This window comes from Carettochelys insculpta, chromosome 1, assembly GCF_033958435.1.
Source record: "Carettochelys insculpta isolate YL-2023 chromosome 1, ASM3395843v1, whole genome shotgun sequence".
Lineage (NCBI taxonomy): Eukaryota > Metazoa > Chordata > Testudines > Carettochelyidae > Carettochelys > Carettochelys insculpta.
This window is the reverse complement of record NC_134137.1, coordinates 233,938,862-233,946,705: the sequence shown is the minus strand read 5'-3', so window position 1 is coordinate 233,946,705 and position 7,844 is coordinate 233,938,862. Positions and strand designations below refer to the sequence as shown.

General features: G+C 44.0%; 1 protein-coding gene across 1 annotated transcript in view; it reads right to left on the bottom strand.

Annotated features, from left to right (window-relative positions):
* Positions 1-831: 831 nt before the first annotated feature.
* Positions 832-7,844, bottom strand: part of YBX3 (Y-box binding protein 3) — a 47,766-nt gene continuing 40,753 nt past the window's right edge. Inside the window, exon 9 of the mRNA XM_075002189.1 lies at positions 832-1,388. The gene's annotated coding sequence lies outside the window, so the exon portion shown is untranslated. The remainder of the gene's footprint in view (positions 1,389-7,844) is intronic.

Here is a 7,844-nt window from a genome sequence, read left to right as displayed (position 1 = left end):
CAAAGAGCCCTCCTAGCAATCTACAAACTTGTAAAATAACTTAGCACTAAGAATTAGACATAATAGAAGAAAAACACTATTTACACTACAGTACTAATTGCTATGACACTCGATGAATTAGCACAGGGGAATTCCAGCTACTGTCACCAATGGTAAGGAAATCTGGGAGAAGGGGCTGGCAATGTGCTATATGGGGCGCCATAGAGGGCACCACTCCAGGGGGCACCCAGACCAACCCCACAAATGCTGGGGTAAAAATCTTCCAGCTACTACCGTGTTTACGGATGCATGAGCTCACACACCCAATTGGAATGTAGTTGAAGAAAAACTATTAAACCTGAAAACTATTATAAATTTTCAACAAAATGCATGGAGTACTTACTAAGGCACACCAAGTATTTCCAGTGACTGTCATGGGCAGTAAGAAGGAATTGAGGAGGCTCTGAGAAGGCTGGGCCCATTATACCAGTATGCAGAAGTAGTCAGGTACATATCCATAAGGGAAAAATTTCCAAACAACTGCAGGTGAGGCACATGCATCCAAGGATGGAATGCACATATGCAGTCCCTCGAAATTCAAGGGAATATACAGTTTGCTATAACGGTTGTTGACAGCAGAAGTGTAGTTCTAGGGACGGGTTATTATAGCTACTTTATGACCACTGTGCCTCGGCTGTGTTAGCACAAAATAGACACAACACAAGCATTTCTGAATTCTTCTGTAGATTGTCCAGCACACTATCTGGGCACTGTTAATAAATAATGAACTGTGCTGACAACAGTACAGTAGCCCATGCTGTTTAAAAAGTAATCATGAAAGAGACTTCTATCTTTCATTGTTTTGGTTTTTGAAAGTTACATCATTTTTATTTGTGAGGAACGTCACCCACACTGCACATTTTTATATAGCTCTTACAAAGGAAAGCAGAAAATTCTCCTCCCCATGTCCTGAAATTAAGCAGGACTGGCACAAAAAAAAACAAACAAACAAAAAGTCCCTCATCACACCACCTGGGAGGTTTTAGCACCAGCATCCAGTAAAAAAGCTTTTGACTTAAAATTTCATTTCTTTGGTTGGATTCTCTCCCCCACCCCTTCCTCCTTTGGTACCAGAAAGAAAACAAAACACACAAACTGGAGGGGGAGAGAATACAATAGTGAAATGGTGAAATTTAAAAATCCCCGCAGTTGCTGTGGAAGCTGGGGAGGTTGCTGTGACTCTCTTTCTCAATGCATCTGTTGCAGGCGTTCCCTGGATCTCAGGTGCTGGTATGTTTAATTTCTCTTAAGTTCCGATATTTCAAATCTTCATAGTTTTTGTCGCTTCTTTTCATTTTATTGCTTGGATCTTTCTTTGGTGTTATTTTTGTAATTACACTTTAGGACACCTGTAGAAAAGGTCAAATCAAACAAGTAATTTCTTTATTTAATTCTTCAAATACTCTCTGTTCCATTAACTCCTAGGCCTCTTTCTGCACTAACTTTTAACCTGGTATAAAAACAATCAACCCGTAAGACTGTTGGCCCTACACACAGCTTTTATACATGCACAACATACTTAGTAGTTGTGCCCAATTACAGTCAGTGCTCCCTCTAACATTTTCCATCCTTGGGACGGCTGAATTTTCTTTTGGGAGGAATGAAATTTCTTATGTGCAACACCAATATTGAAGATGTATGAATGTGTATCACCAGTATCAACAAGAACAAATCTGGCTACAAACATATTCTAAATAGTTCATAGGTATGGAAGAAAAATATTCAATATTATTTGAGAAAATTAACAAGGAGCAATGCTGAAGATGTTTAATACGAACTCAAAACACACAGAAAATTAAAACCAGTAAACCCTCAATTTAAAAGACTAACGGGGGAGGGGTATCCATTTATGCCGAAAGTCCGTTAATCCGAAAGGCTGACTGTATTCGCTGTAGTGCTTACCCCTAGCCAGGGCCCCCTAGCCAGGGCCCCCCAGCATCCTTCCCTGCCCCCAAAAAAATGCCAGCAACTCACCAGAGTCACAGCAGCTGAGGCCGCTGGAGTGGCTGGGACCACTGCCATGTGCTCCTCCCACCACGGGTGGGGTGTGTACACAACTGCCGCTTGCCCACATATGTGCCCCAGCCCAGGTGGCAGGAGCACATGGCAGCTCCAGAGAAGATGGCCCCAGCCACTCGGGCAGCTCCTCCAGCTGTGGCAGTGGTCTCAGCTGCTCTTGTGGCTCCAGTGGCGGCTCCTCCAGCTGCTCTTGTGAGTCGTCAGCGTTCACTTTCGAAGGCAGGGCACTGGTAGGCAGCCCATTATTTATGAAGGCCGGTAAACAGGGGTCTGGTGAATCGAGGGTTTACTATACCACCCCTGTAGTATAGGTATGAGGATTCTTTTTCACAAACTCGAGCTACAGGCTGTACCCTCCTCTTCCAGCACCCTTGGAACCTGAGTGGTCCCAAATAAGGAGAGGTCTGGCCCCCAGGCTGCAAGCCTCCCCACAGTTGTCAGGCTGCTGACAGGGCTCCATGCCACAGCCCAGCTCCCTGCTGGCTCCCCACCGTGGGGTTGCTGATAGGGCTTCAAACTGGGGCTGGGCTCCCCATAGTGGGGCTCCCCAACCCCAGTATGGCTCCATGCCATGGTGCTGCCTAGAACAGGCTGCCAGTGGGGCTTCCTGCAACTAGCAGAACTCTGCTGCATGTCGGACAGCCAGAGCCCTCTCGTCCAGCACCATCCATTGTCCTGCTGGGTGAGGGATGTTGCCAGATTACAGAGTGCTGGATGAGAGAGTTTCAACCTAGAGTAAACACATCCAAATGGGGCATTCTGAAAAAGCTATATAAACAGACATGTCTATTTAATAAAATTATAAAAAAAAAAACCCACCAGAGCCTCAAATGAACTTATTCACAATAACCACCATAAAAGCTGTTCAAAAAACAAGAAGCATCTGCCAAAAATGTCCCACTTGTGTGCATATTATCCATACATCCATTTGTTAAGCATCTTAAAACTGAGTTGAGTTAACTAGAAATAGTCATACTCTCCTTGCAAATATTAATACATTTACTAGCCACAACTCTATCAGGCAGCAAAGACTTGGACTTAATCCTAATGCTCCTTCCCAAGTAAATTTTAAAACTTTTTGGAAATCTCCTGGCCAAACAGTCTCTCTGGTAAAGCTTTTCCAGATTAATACACTATAAAATTATTTAAACACAGATTTAAAAAAAATCATTAAAACCAGAATTTTAAGATATCTACAAAACTCCAAAAATTCTCGTAAAAATTATTTTCTTTGTTATCCAAAACCATTAACACCAATGTAAATTTGTTCAAAATGGAATCATACAAATTTCATGAGCTAATAAACCTTATGCTCCCGTGTCACTCACTAAAGCCTGAATCTGATCTACAAAAGCAGCATAAATGCTTTACAGTAGAAAGCCACCAAAACAAATGAAGCAGATTATGCATTAAAATCTCTGTTCCAGATCTGTTTCTCTCCAAACAAACTAAATTTTAGCCCGAGCTTTCTAATATCTCCAGGCAGATGGACACCTGTTAACCCCAACATGGCCAAAAGTAAACTCTATCTTTCTCTCTGCATACTAGGTGAAAAATATTTTCATCTAGAATTGCAGAGGATTCAATGTGTTGTGTTTCCCGCATAAGCCTAACAGTGGAAAATAACTAGGGCTGCTGTGCTGAGATGGAAAGCATCTCTGACTCTTGATGCAACCCAAATTAGAGTACGACAGGACACCCGAACTCACTTTCCATTTCATCATACAGATGTGAGCACCTACTCACATCCTCTTTCCCCAACGTAATGCAGTCAGCTTCCTCTACCCCAGCCCAGCCAGAGGCTGGGAGAGAGTCCTGCCTCTGAGGGTTCTTCCCCCCACCAGTCTCATAACGTAACTTTTATTGGTCAAGACTAGTGAGTCAGCAAGTGACCCTGTCATCTTAGGTCAATGAGTAGCAGATGGGGGGTATCCTAGCATGAAGGCTGGTCATCACTCCTCCAGACTCTGGTGGCTAATGAAGTCTGGGAGCAGGGCGTGCACCTTTGCTTGCCTGCAACAACAGTTGCAGCCAAGAACAGAGAACACTCCACAAATACCTGCCCACCCTCCACCTCACCAAGCCTACCTGCCCCCCAGCCCAGCTGGAGTCTGCAAGAGAGTGCTGGGACCAGAGGAGGGAGCACAAGCAACTAGTGGCTACCACAGCCCAGCTGAAAGAATGCCTCAAACTCCCCTCCCACTCACCCCTTCCCAACCCACTCCCCACCACCAAATCGCATGCTCCATCATCCTGAGCAGGAACTTCTGCAACCAAAGGAGATGTGTCCCTCCTCTAGCAAGGCAGCTCCCTATCTGAACAGTAACACTGCCTAGCGAATTACAGGGAACCTTGGTCACAGTGTGCGGCGTTTTTCAGCAGCCATGAGGGACACAATTGCCTACCTACAGGTGTTTTTTTTTTTGCTATTTAGACAAGACAGCCACTTCCCAACAATGCGTGTATCTTTCAGCAGGTGGCCATTCTGTAGTGTACTCCACACTAAGCTGCTGATGCTGCTAGGCACTCTGTCCCCTGCTGAGGTGGTATGGGACACTACCAAGGATTCCCAGAACTCACCAGCATGAACACAGTGAAGCAACATAGCTACTGACACGTGGCTGTTTTGTGGAAATGCTGTTGTGTGATTGGAGACAAACTACTGCGACAAAGTTCTCAGGCTTGTCTTAGCTGTTTCTCTCATGACTTGGTTACAAGGATGTTGCTGAGTCTGTTAAATGCATAACATCTAAGAACCACATGATGGAAAAAAGATGGTTCTTTGAGATGGGGTGTTCACATCTACTCCTATTAGGTATGTGCACAAGTGCACGATGGCCACAAGATTTTCTTATAGTAACATCTTTAGGATCAGCCTTGATACTCAAGAGTCATGTCTTCATGGCACTCAATACAACACCCTGCTGACGCCTCTCCTCCTCAGTTAGTTCTTCCCAGCTACTCTATACCAGGATTGGAATGCAAAGACAACGCTAAGTGTACCCTTATTGACAGAAGGGAATAGAAGGGAGAGACCTTCCTGTTTTAGGTGGAAGACATACTCTAAAAGGAGTGGAATTGGGGCATCAGCATTGGAGAAGAATGAGGTCCTGTCACCAAGATTGAAAATCACCTCCATTTAGCAAGGTACGTGGCCCTGATGGATCCTCCTGCTACTAAGGTGGATCTGTCTGACCTGGTCCGAGCAAGTAAGTTCAGTGGGATTCAACCACTGAGCTTCCGTGCTGTGAGGCGCAGAGACTCCAGATTGTAGTTTTAGTCAAGAGGCTTTGACAAAGAGGTAATGTTATCAGTGTCTCCGTCGAAATATCAAGAGCATCAAAAACCACAGCTGCCGAGGCCATGCTTGAGAAGTGACTATGTCTGTGTGTGCTCCCACGTGATTTTCAGAAATACCATCTGAAGTAACAAGATGGGGAGAAATATGTACAAGATAGGACCTCACATGAATCAGAGAAGTGTCTACAGTGGAGCCCGAATGTGGTTCTGGAAGGAGCAGAACCACTGACACTTCCTGTTGTGGCACATAACGAAACAGATTGATAAGGCGAAAGCCCCACCTCCGGAAAACTGAAATCACCATGTCCAGGCAAAAGGGACCACTTTTGATTGTGGAAGGACCTGCTGAGATGTTCCGCTAGCTCACTGTACATCCCTGGGAGGTAAAATGCTTGCGTGAGAATTGAATGTACTACTCGCATAGAGGAGCATACACCCATTTGTTGACACAGAACACTGCGGTTGTATTGCCCATCATAACTGACACACAATAACCTTCTAGGTCATCCCTGAAAGCGTGATATGTTAGTCTCACCAATCTGAGCTCTGTCACTGACAAAGATGCACGTTTTCTTAAGACCACAAGCCTTTGGTCCTGAGACCTGCCACATGAATGCCCCAAGTGATGTCAAGAATGTCTGGGGGGCTGAAAAACAGAAACCCAAAACAGACTTTACCTGGGTTGGTCCACCACAGAAGAAAGTCCAATACTTCATGATGAAGTATCACTATTCTATCCAGTTTGTCCTGGGCTGATCAATATATTATGCTAACCGTGACTGGAACAACAGGAGCCTTAATCTGCCATGCTGCACTATGTTTGTGAAAGCTTCCATGTGTTCTAGGAGCTTGAGGCAAGTTCTTGTTGTGGTGGTAGGAAGTTGTGACCGTGAATCATGTGACAGGGTTTGGAATCCTGGTATTAGAAGAAATGTCCTGGCCCAGGTTGAGTCCAGAATGCTCGTCTCTGGACTGGGTAGTGTGGACTTCTCAGTTATGAGAAGGCCCAGGCTGTCAAATGTCTTTCTGACAAATTCTGCATGAGCCTGCACCTGTTTGCTTGAATGGCTTTTGATCAGGCAGTCATCTAGACAAGGTAACACCTGTACGGGGTCCCCATTATAAGTCACCTCATTATAAGTCATCTTGCATATAAAAGTCATCAATTAAGGAAACTAAATTCATTATACATCACACAGATCCACACTTAAGTCACTTTTCAAGGGACCACAAGGCTAAGCATGTGACTTGGCATTCTTCTGTAAAGATTGCTCAGCAAAGAAGCAAGGTGATGGAAATGATGAAGACGATGGCTACATTGTTGGATGACTTGCGTACGCAGAACATGTAAAAACAAGTCTCAGTACCATTCAGGAGAAGGCAGTGAGGTTATTTGAATTCCTGAAGGATAAAGAGAAGCAGGGAGATGTGAGGCACTTCTAAGGAAGAAATAGTTTATGTTAGCCATGGCTTATTCACAGTTTCCAGTCATGACAGGGGTTCAAGAACATTAGAGTATAAAGTGAAACAGCAAACACCAACATGGAGCCAGCCAAAGCAGACAAGTGTCAGTTGACATCATTCAGGAAGGAAGATACAATCCATGACAAGTCTTCAATGTGGATGAGATGGGATTATATTGGAAACAAATGCTGGAAAAAGCGCGCCAGCCTTCAAAAGACCACCTGACACTCTTGCTCGGTGGCAATGCTAAAGGGAGACAAGAAGATTAAACCACTACTAATTTACCAGCGCGAGAACCCTCATGCCATGAAAAATTACATCGTCTTGTCTTCCCATCTATGGAAGTCTCATCAAAAGGCTTGGATAATAAAACAAACAGTCTATGACCAGTTCATGGATTATTTTGTTCCAGAAATGAAAAATATATTGCGGGCAGTGAAATCTAACTTTCAAAATTCTTCTTATAGACAATGCTGCTCCACATAAGCTTATGAATCATTACACCCCAACATTAGAGTTAAGTTTTCACCTCCATGTACTATGTCACTGATCCAACCAATGGATCAAGGTGCAATCACTAACTTTAAAGCCTATAATCTATGTAGAACTTTCAGGAGACTCATCAAGAATATAGACAGTGAAGGAAAACCATTTTAGAAAACTTTTAACACAATGGATGCACTGATGCACACTGGGGCAGCATGGGATGAAATAAGTGATATGTGAACAGTATGGTGGGGCGGGGGGGGGAAATCTACCCTGAAGCAGTGAATGTCTTTGTTGGTTTCAATGAAACCACCATTCGAAAGGAACTGGTGACATTAGCTAAGATGGTGTTTGACAACATTGATGAAGAGGATGTGACTAAATTGTTTGCTTCTCATTCAGAACCTCTAAGTAATGAAGACTTGGAAGGGCTAAATAAGCAAGCATTTAAAGAGGAAAGCCAGGACAAAGATGAAGAAGAAACAAACAAGGGAGATAAAGGACTTACAGTGAAATCTCTTCACCATATTTTTAAC